Source organism: Monodelphis domestica, chromosome 2 (assembly GCF_027887165.1).
Source record: "Monodelphis domestica isolate mMonDom1 chromosome 2, mMonDom1.pri, whole genome shotgun sequence".
NCBI classification, from domain to species: Eukaryota; Metazoa; Chordata; class Mammalia; order Didelphimorphia; family Didelphidae; genus Monodelphis; species Monodelphis domestica.
Window position 1 is genome coordinate 492137735 of NC_077228.1, and position 10981 is coordinate 492148715.

A 10981-nucleotide genomic window follows, 5' to 3' on the forward strand; every position below is an offset into this window, starting at 1 on the left:
AATTTCGAGGAACTTTCTGGTTGGTTCTGTAGGATTCCTTACGTAAACCATCATATCATCCGCAAAGAGTGATAGCTTGGTCTCCTCATTGCCAGTTTTAATACCTTCCATTTCTTTTCCTTCTCTAATTGCAGCTGCTAGTGTTTCTAGTACAATGTTAAATAATTGAGGTGATAGTGGGCATCCTTGTTTTACTCCCGATCTTATTGGGAAGGCTTCTAGTTTATCCCCATTGCAGATGATGCTTGCTGATGGTTTTAGCTATATGCTGTTTATGATTTTTAGGAAAGGCCCTTCTATTCCTATGCTTTCTAGTGTTTTCACTAGGAATGGGTGCTGCATTCTACGAAAGGCTTTTTCTGCATCTATTGAGATGATCATGTGATTTTTGTCAGTTTGCTTGTTTGTACGGTCAGTTATGTGGATGGTTTTCCTAATATTGAACCATCCTGCATTCCTGGTATGAACCCTGCCTGGTCATAGTGGATGACCCTTGTGATGACTTGCTGGAGTCTTTTTGCTGGTATCCTATTTAAGACTTTTGCATCTGTATTCATTAGGGAGATTGGCCTATGGTTTTCTTTCTCTGTTTTTGACCTGCCTGGCTTTGGGATCAGTACCATGTTTGTGTCCTAAAAGGAATTTGGCAGAACTCCTTCTTGGCTCGTTCTGTCAAATAGTTTGTTTTATATTGGGATTAGTTGTTCTTTGAATGTTTGATAGAATTCATTTGTGAATCCATCTGGACCTGGGGATTTGTTCTTAGGGAGTTCTTTGATGGCTTGTTCAATTTCTTTTTCTGATATGGGATTGTTAAGGTAATTTATTTCTTCCTCTTTTAGTCTAGGCAATTTATATTTTTGTAAGTATTCATCCATATCACCTAGATTGCCATATTGGTTGCCATATAATTGGGCATAGTAGTTTTTCATGATAGCCTTAATTTCTACTTCATTAGAGGTGAGGTCTCCTTTCTCATCTTGGATACTGTCAATTTGGTTTATTTCTTTTCTTTTCTTTTTTTTAATTAGACCGACTAGTACTGCATCTCTTTTATTAATTTTTTCAAAGTACCAGCTTCTAGTCTTATTTATTAAATCAATAGTCCTTTGACTTTCAATTTTATTAATTTCTCCTTTGAGCTTTAGGATCTCTAATTTAGTCTTCATCTGAGGATTTTTAATTTGTTCTCTTTCTAAATTTTTTTAATTTGCATGCCCAATTCATTGACCTCTGCCCTTCTTACTTTGTTAATATATAAACTCAAGGATATAAATTTCCCCCTGAGTACTGCTCTGGCTGCATCCCCTAGGTATTGAAAGGATGTCTCATTATTGTGATTTTCTTCAATGAAGTTATTAATTGTTTCTATGATTTGTTCTTTAACTAACTGGTTTTGGAGAATCGTGTTGTTTAATTTCCAATTAATTTCCGATTCACCTCTCCATGTTCCCTTACTAATTGTTATTTTCATTGCATTGTGATCTGAGAAAGTCGCATTTATTATTTCTGCTCTTTTGCACTTGTTTGCAATGTTTCTATGCCCTAATACATGGTCAATTTTTGTGAATGTACCATGTGCTGCAGAAAAGAAGGTACATTCCTTTTTGTCCCTATTTATTTTTCTCCACATGTCTACTAACTCTAATTTTTCTAAGATTTCATTCACTTCTCTTACCTCTTTCTTATTTATTTTTTTGGTTTGATTTATCTAGTTTAGAGAGAGGAAGGTTCAGGTCTCCCACTCGTATAGTTTTTCTATCTATTTCGTCCTTGAGCTCCTCTAGTTTCTCCTTTAGAAATCTGGATGCTATGCCATTTGGTGCATACATGGTGAGTACAGATATTTCCTCACTGTCTATACTGCCTTTTATCAGGATGTAATTACCTTCCCTATCTCTTTTAACTAGATTAATTTTTACTTTGGCTTTGTCGGATTTCATGATTGCGACTCCTGCCTACTTTCTGTCAGTTGATGCCCAAAAGATTTGGCTCCACCCTCTTACTTTCACCCTATGTGTATCTTCCTTCCTCATGTGTGTTTCTTGTAAACAGCATATGGCAGGGTTTTGGATTCTAATCCACTCTGCTCTTCGCTTGCGTTTTATGGGTGAGTTCATTCCAGTCACATTCAGAGTTATGATTACTAGCTGTGTATTTCCCGGCATATTGATTTCTGCTCCTGTTGCGGCCTTTTCTTCTCTCACTATTTCCTTCTACACCAACTTTTTGCTTTTAAACAGTCCCCCTTGTTCCCACCCTTATTTTACTTCCCTTTCTACCCCCCTCCCTTCTTATCCCCCCTTTTTCCCCTGTAGTCTTTCTAAAATTAACCCCCCACCCCTCCCTCTCTTGTACTACTTCCCTCCCCACCAGACCGTTTGTTACCCTTCTGATCCCCTATTGGGCGCAAATCTATGCTCTGCCCCCAGTGAATTGGATGGTTTTTCCCTCTTTGAGTCAATTTCAAAGCACGTAAAAGTTGAGTATTTCCTGTCTCCGACCACTTTACCCTTGCAGTATATTGATGTTCTCCCCCCTCCCACCATGAGCTTCTTTATGATGTAGAAATTCACCCCCATTTGTTTCTTTTTCCCATTTCTTTAAATATTGACCTATTTTTAAGCTCTAATTATATATATATATACATGTATATATATATATATATGAGTGTGTGTGTATGTATATATGCATGCTCATGTGTATGTATTCTTGCATGCATATATCTATATACCTATTTGTGTCACGTCCTTTCGTCCTATAGGGTTTGTCACAGTTCCCTCTAAGTGTAATTCTTTTTGCTGCCCAGGTAATAACAACAGTTTTTCAGAGTTACCAATGACCTCTTTTCTTATAGGGATACGTATCATTTTAACTTATTGAGTCTCTTAAAAAGACTTCTTTTTGTTTTGTTTTGTTTTTTCTTTTTTAATTATCTTTCGATGATTCTCTTGAGTTCTGTGCTTGTACATCCAATTTTCTGTTCAGGTCTGGTCTTTTGTTTAGAAAATCTTGAAATTCTTCTATTTTGTCGAATGACCATACTTTCCCCTGTAAGAGTATCGTCAGTTTTGCTGGGTAGTTGATTCTTGGTTGTAGACCTAGAGAAAGGAAGTAAGGTAGACACCCAATGCCTGGGTTGGGGGTGGGGATGGGAGTGGTGGTGGGGGACTAGCAGGTGCCAGGCCCTCTCAGACTCCTGGGAATGCAGCCCTCACACCAACTGGGCACCAGGGGACCAAAGGTGTGAACCCAGGTGTCAAAGATCCTCTTGGTGTGAACCCAGGTGCCACGCCCACTTTGATATGAACCAGGTGACAACAAGGCCCTCTTGGTGTGAACCCAGGTGTCAGGCCCCTTTGGTGTGAACTCAGGGGCAGTGCCCAGGGGGCAATAAAAAAGAATGCAGACCAAGGTCCTACTCACCTGAGAGCTGCTCTCTTAGGAGTTGGAGCCTCTGGAGAGAGAGAGAGAGAGAGAGAGAGAGAGAGAGAGAGAGAGAGAGAGAGAGAGAGAGAGAGAGAGAGAGAGAGAGAGAGAGAGAGAGAGAGAGAGAGAGAGAGAGAGAGAGAGAGAGAGAAGAGAGAGAGAAAGAGAGAGAGAGAGAGAGAGAGAGAGAGAAAGAAAGAGAGAGAGAGAAAACGAGAGAGAGACAGAGTCAGAAAAAGACAGAGAGAGAGAGAGAGAGAGAGAGAGCCTTGCAAGACAGAGAGATATCAAGTCTCAGAGAGATGGATGTCAGTGAGATGACTGAGAAGGTCAGGTCAGAACTGACCTGTTCTATCTGTTTGGACTCTTCACCCAGCCAGTGACCCTTGACTGCGGGCATAGCTTCTGCAGAGAGTGTGTTCTTCGGAGCTGGCAGGAAGCCCAAGTCCCATGGACATGCCCACTGTGCAGGGCAGCAGTCAGCCCAGAGCCTTAGAGCCCACCCAGGTCCTGGAGGCCCTGGCCTCCAGCATCAGCAGGCAGCTGAGACTTCCCAGAGATGTGGGTGGCCAGGCCAGGTGTGGCCAACACAAGCCGTTCAGAAGCTGTTCTGTGAAGATGATTTCAGCCCCACTCTGTGTCTCGTGCTTACTCCCTCAAGAACACGAAGGTCATCGTGTGTATCCCCTGGAAGAGTCTGCGGAGACCTGCAAGGCACAGCTGCAGGAAGCCCTTGGCCAGGCCTGGGCCAAGGCGAGGGAGGCTCACATGTTGCTGGAGCAGGAGAGAGAAAGGAGGCTGAGGTGCCGGAGGGAGGCTGCCACTCTGAAGCGGGTCATCTTGCCAGAATATATCAAGACCCACCTTGTGTGGACAGAGGACCAACAACAGGATCTCCTGGACAAGGAAAAGAGAAGGAATGTGAAGAGATTATGGACCAGTGAGGCCAGAATCTCCAAGTATGTCCAAAGCCTCAGGAAGCTGATTGAGGAGCTCGACAAGACTTTGGAGCAGCCCCTGGTGGAGATGCTCCTGGCTGGGAGGAGCACTTTGGAAAGGAGTTGGGAGCTGCTGCTTCGGTTGTCCAGAGCCTGCTGCCCTACGCTGGACTCTGTGTGGAACCACTGGAATGAGGGAGCTCCTACTGGCCTTCCAGAGCCACATCATTCTGGATCCGGGAACAGCCCATTCCAATCTCAGCATCTCTGCAGATCTGAAGAGCGTGAGGCTTGCTAGCCGTTGGTGGGACCTTCTGGACAACCAGCAAGAAGAGGTGGAGCGTCTTCTTTGTGTGCTGGGTGCTCAGAGCTTCACCTCAGGGAGCCATTATTGGGAGGTGGAGGTAGGAAGCAAGACAGAGTGGGAAGTGGGCATCTGTACAGGGCCAGGAAACAACCAGGGCAGCATCCATGGGGATGTGCTCTCCCTCTCTTGCCTCAACATGGGAGAACAATTTGAACTGTGGATCTCTCACACCATGGAAGACCTTGAGGATACAGGGACCCCTGCACAGGCTGGGCATTTTCCTCCAATACGAAGCGGGGACACCTGTCATTTTACAATGTGACCCAGGGCTGCCTGATCTACGCCTTTCCCCCGGTCACCTTCCAAGGTCCTCTCAGGCCTTTCTTCTCCCTTGGCCTGATGCAGGAGGAGAATGAGCCCAGCCCTCTCACCATCTGTCCACTGAGCCCTCATCCCTGAGGGAGCTCATGCCATTCCCACTTTGCCTAGGCTCTGGGCTCCATTCAGGGAGAGGATCCATCCTGTGCAGAATTCCTCAGTGAAAAGCTCCAGGACCAGCGAGAGTGACACCAAGGACTGCAACGGGAAAAGGATGGACCACAGAGCTACCAGTGGAAAAGGAAAAACAAACAAAGAAAAAAATAACCTAAAAAAAAATAGGAGCAGAGATCTGGAGACCAATTTTGGGAATTGTAAGGGTGATATTAGAAAATAAGTACTGTTTTATTAGTTTAGGGATAAGAAGTAAAGTGGCTGGCTTGAGAAAAGAACTGGAGTTGGAAGCAGAGCTGAGAGAGAGTGTACATTTCAACTGCTGACAGGTATAACCATTTTCTGTGTCAATTACTCTCTCTGGAAGTTGGCAGAGATATGCACTCTCAGAGACTCTCTCTCAGGACTGGAGGAGGTAGCATCATTGCCTCCCCCCCACCCCTCTGTCTGACTGAGGAAAAGACCTGAAGGAGCTCGGTGTTTTCCTTTCCCAACTGGGGAAACACTATTACTGAATATCTATTGTGGGTTTTGTAGATTCTTTAACTCTGAGAAAACCAAAGAAAAACTTGGCCTTTGGTTTGGACTCAGAGTCCTAACTTGCTTCTTGACTCAACCAGGTAGCCTTTGCTATTTCATCATCTGAAGGGGAGGTTAAGATTTCGAAAGATAATAGCAGTAGGTTTTATTTAGATAGTATAAATTTGGGTTAGTCAAATCAGAGAGGATTAGGGTAGCCGGTGAAACACAGGAGAAGCCGTCCTTGGGGAAACTGGGAGTCCATTTGGGTTCATTTAGAATCCATTCCCATTAGAAATCCTTGATTCATCCTGATGTCTTTCAAGAAATATTTTATGTTTATAAAAAGAGGCTCCTTAGCATCCTTGAGCCAGCCCCGAAGGGAAGCTCACATTTGACCTTCACTTCATCACCGAGGATACTTTTGATGACCTCTATCAAAAGTATCCAAAGAGTTTGAACCTGATTGGCAAGTTGAAAAGTTTTGAGCCTATATTGGAGCCGTTTTTCGATCTAACGTTTCATTTCCATAAGTCATCAAAATTCATTTTTACAGAATGGGCTCTAAAGGGCTCTAAAATTGTGCTTGCCCACTGATTCTGCAACTCCACGCCTAGGTCCCAATGCCCCAGGATCACAAGAAGGGGAGGGAGGGTGGGGATAGAGGGGGCGGGCATTATTTCTTTTCATTTTTTTTACTTACTTACTTACTTCATTTATTTATTCATTTATTCATTTATTCATTTATTTTATTTGGTCATTTCCAAACATTATTCATTGGAAACAAAGATCATTTTCTTTTCTTCGCTCCCCCCTCAACCCCCTCCCCCCACCTCTCCCATAGCCGCCGCGCACTTTCACTGGGTATCACATGTGTTCTTGATTCGAACCCATTTCCATGTTGATGGTATCTGCATTAGAGTGTTCATTTAGAGTCTCTCCTCAGTCGTATCCCTCCACCCCTGCAGTCAAGCAGTTGCTTTTCATCAGCGTTTTTACTCCCAGAGTTCATCCTCTGCTTGTGGATAGTGTTTTTTAGATCCCTGCAGATTGTTCAGGGACACTGCATTGACACCAATGGAGAAGTCCATTACCTTCGATTGTACCACGGTGTATCAGTCTCTGTGTACAATGTTCTCCTGGTTCTGCTCCTCTCGCTCTGCATCACTTCCTGGAGGTTGTTCCAGTCTCCATGGAATTCCTCCACTTTATTATTCCTTTGAGCACAATAGTATTCCATCACCAACATATACCACAATTTGATCAGCCATTCCCCTATTGAAGGGCATGCCCTCGTTTTCCAATTTTTGGCCACCACGAAGAGCGCAGCTAATGAATATTCTTGCACAAGTCTTTTTCCTTATTATCCCTGTTGGGGTACAAACCCAGCAGTGCTATGGCTGGATCAAAGGGCAGACAGTCTTTTATCGCCCTTTGGGCATAGTTCCAAATTGTCCTCCAGAATGGTTGGATCAATTCACAACTCCACCAGCAATGAATTAGTGTCCCTACTTTGCCACATCCCCGCCAGCATTCACTACTTTCCATAGCTGTCATGTTAGCCAATCTGCTAGGTGTGAGGTGATACCTCAGAGTTGTTTTGATTTGCATCTCTCTGATTATGAGAGATGTAGAACATTTTTTCATGTGCTTATTAATAGTTTTAATTTCTTTGGCTGCGAACTGCCTGTTCGTGTCCCTTGCCCATTTATCAAGTGGAGAATGGCTTGATTTTTTGGACAATTGACTTAGCTCTTTGTAAATTTGAGTAATTAAACCTTTGTCAGAGGTTTTTATGAAGATTGTTTCCCGGTTTGTTGCTTCCCTTCTGATTTTAGTTACGTTGGTTTTGTTTGTGCAAAAACTTTTTAATTTGATGTAGTCAAAAGTATTTATTTTACATTTTGTGACTCTTTCTAAGTCTTGCTTGGTTTTCAAATCTTTCCCTTCCCAAAGGTCTGACGTGTATACTAGTCTGCGTTCACCTGATTTACTTATAGTTGCCTTCTTTATGTTCAAGTCATTCACCCATTCTGAATTCATCTTGGTGTAGGGTGTGAGGGGTTGATCCAAACCTAATCTCTCCCACACTGTCTTCCAATTTTCCCAGCAGTTTTTATCAAATAATGGATCTTTGTCCCAAAAGCTGGGGTCTTTGGCTTTGTCATAAACTGTCTTGCTGAGACCATTTACGCCAAGTCTATTCCACTGATCCTCCTTTCTGTCTCTTAGCCAGTACCAAATTGTTTTGATAACCACTGCTTTATAGTAGAGTTTCAGATCTGGGACTGCAAGTCCTCCTTCCTTTGCGTTTTCTTGCCCCCATGGATTTCCCTGGATATCCTTGATCTTTTGTTCTTCCAAGTGAACTTATTTATGGTTGTTTTCTAATTCGGTAAAGAAGTTTTTTTGGTAGTTCAATGGGTATGGCACTAAACAAGTAAATTAATTTGGGTAGGATTGTCATTTTTTATTATGTTAACTAGTCCACCCATGAGCAATCAATGTTTCTCCAGTTGTTTAGATCTAGTTTTCGCTGTGCGGAGAGTGTTTTGTAGTTGTGTTCATATAGTTCCTGTGTTTGTCTCGGCACATAGATTCCTAAGTATTCTATATTGTCTAGGGTGACTTTAAATGGAATTTCACTCTCTAATTCTTGCTGCTGAAATGGCTTAGAGATATATAGAAGTGCTGATGACTTATGCGGGTTTATTTTGTATCCTGCGACTTTGCTAAAGCTGTTGATAATTTCGAGGAACTTTCTGGTTGGTTCTGTAGGATTCCTTACGTAAACCATCATATCATCCGCAAAGAGTGATAGCTTGGTCTCCTCATTGCCAGTTTTAATACCTTCCATTTCTTTTCCTTCTCTAATTGCAGCTGCTAGTGTTTCTAGTACAATGTTAAATAATTGAGGTGATAGTGGGCATCCTTGTTTTACTCCCGATCTTATGGGAAGGCTTCTAGTTTATCCCCATTGCAGATGATGCTTGCTGATGGTTTTAGCTATATGCTGTTTATGATTTTTAGGAAAGGCCCTTCTATTCCTATGCTTTCTAGTGTTTTCACTAGGAATGGGTGCTGCATTCTACGAAAGGCTTTTTCTGCATCTATTGAGATGATCATGTGATTTTTGTCAGTTTGCTTGTTTGTACGGTCAGTTATGTGGATGGTTTTCCTAATATTGAACCATCCTGCATTCCTGGTATGAACCCTGCCTGGTCATAGTGGATGACCCTTGTGATGACTTGCTGGAGTCTTTTTGCTGGTATCCTATTTAAGACTTTTGCATCTGTATTCATTAGGAGATTGGCCTATGGTTTTCTTTCTCTGTTTTTGACCTGCCTGGCTTTGGGATCAGTTACCATGTTTGTGTCCTAAAGGAATTTGGCAGAACTCCTTCTTGGCTCGTTCTGTCAAATAGTTTGTTTTATATTGGGATTAGTTGTTCTTTGAATGTTTGATAGAATTCATTTGTGAATCCATCTGGACCTGGGGATTTGTTCTTAGGAGTTCTTTGATGGCTTGTTCAATTTCTTTTTCTGATATGGGATTGTTAAGGTAATTTATTTCTTCCTCTTTTAGTCTAGGCAATTTATATTTTTGTAAGTATTCATCCATATCACCTAGATTGCCATATTGGTTGCCATATAATTGGGCATAGTAGTTTTTCATGATAGCCTTAATTTCTACTTCATTAGAGGTGAGGTCTCCTTTCTCATCTTGGATACTGTCAATTTGGTTTATTTCTTTTCTTTTCTTTTTTTTAATTAGACCGACTAGTACTGCATCTCTTTTATTAATTTTTTCAAAGTACCAGCTTCTAGTCTTATTTATTAAATCAATAGTCCTTTGACTTTCAATTTTATTAATTTCTCCTTTGAGCTTTAGGATCTCTAATTTAGTCTTCATCTGAGGATTTTTAATTTGTTCTCTTTCTAAATTTTTTTAATTTGCATGCCCAATTCATTGACCTCTGCCCTTCTTACTTTGTTAATATATAAACTCAAGGATATAAATTTCCCCCTGAGTACTGCTCTGGCTGCATCCCCTAGGTATTGAAAGGATGTCTCATTATTGTGATTTTCTTCAATGAAGTTATTAATTGTTTCTATGATTTGTTCTTTAACTAACTGGTTTTGGAGAATCGTGTTGTTTAATTTCCAATTAATTTCCGATTCACCTCTCCATGTTCCCTTACTAATTGTTATTTTCATTGCATTGTGATCTGAGAAAGTCGCATTTATTATTTCTGCTCTTTTGCACTTGTTTGCAATGTTTCTATGCCCTAATACATGGTCAATTTTTGTGAATGTACCATGTGCTGCAGAAAAGAAGGTACATTCCTTTTTGTCCCTATTTATTTTTCTCCACATGTCTACTAACTCTAATTTTTCTAAGATTTCATTCACTTCTCTTACCTCTTTCTTATTTATTTTTTTGGTTTGATTTATCTAGTTTAGAGAGAGGAAGGTTCAGGTCTCCCACTCGTATAGTTTTTCTATCTATTTCGTCCTTGAGCTCCTCTAGTTTCTCCTTTAGAAATCTGGATGCTATGCCATTTGGTGCATACATGGTGAGTACAGATATTTCCTCACTGTCTATACTGCCTTTTATCAGGATGTAATTACCTTCCCTATCTCTTTTAACTAGATTAATTTTTACTTTGGCTTTGTCGGATTCATGATTGCGACTCCTGCCTACTTTCTGTCAGTTGATGCCCAAAAGATTGGCTCCACCCTCTTACTTTCACCCTATGTGTATCTTCCTTCCTCATGTGTGTTTCTTGTAAACAGCATATGGCAGCGTTTTGGATTCTAATCCACTCTGCTCTTCGCTTGCGTTTTATGGGTGAGTTCATTCCAGTCACATTCAGAGTTATGATTACTAGCTGTGTATTTCCCGGCATATTGATTTCTGCTCCTGTTGCGGCCTTTTCTTCTCTCACTATTTCCTTCTACACCAACTTTTGCTTTTAAACAGTCCCCCTTGTTCCCACCCTTATTTTACTTCCCTTTCTACCCCCCTCCCTTCTTACTCCCCCCCTTTTTCCCCTGTAGTCTTTCTAAAATTAACCCCCCACCCCTCCCTCTCTTGTACTACTTCCCTCCCCACCAGACCGTTTGTTACCCTTCTGATCCCCTATTGGGCGCAATCTATGCTCTGCCCCCAGTGAATTGGATGGTTTTTCCCTCTTTGAGTCAATTTCAAAGCACGTAAAAGTTGAGTATTTCCTGTCTCCGACCACTTTACCCTTGCAGTATATTGATGTTCTCCCCCCTCCCACCATGAGCTT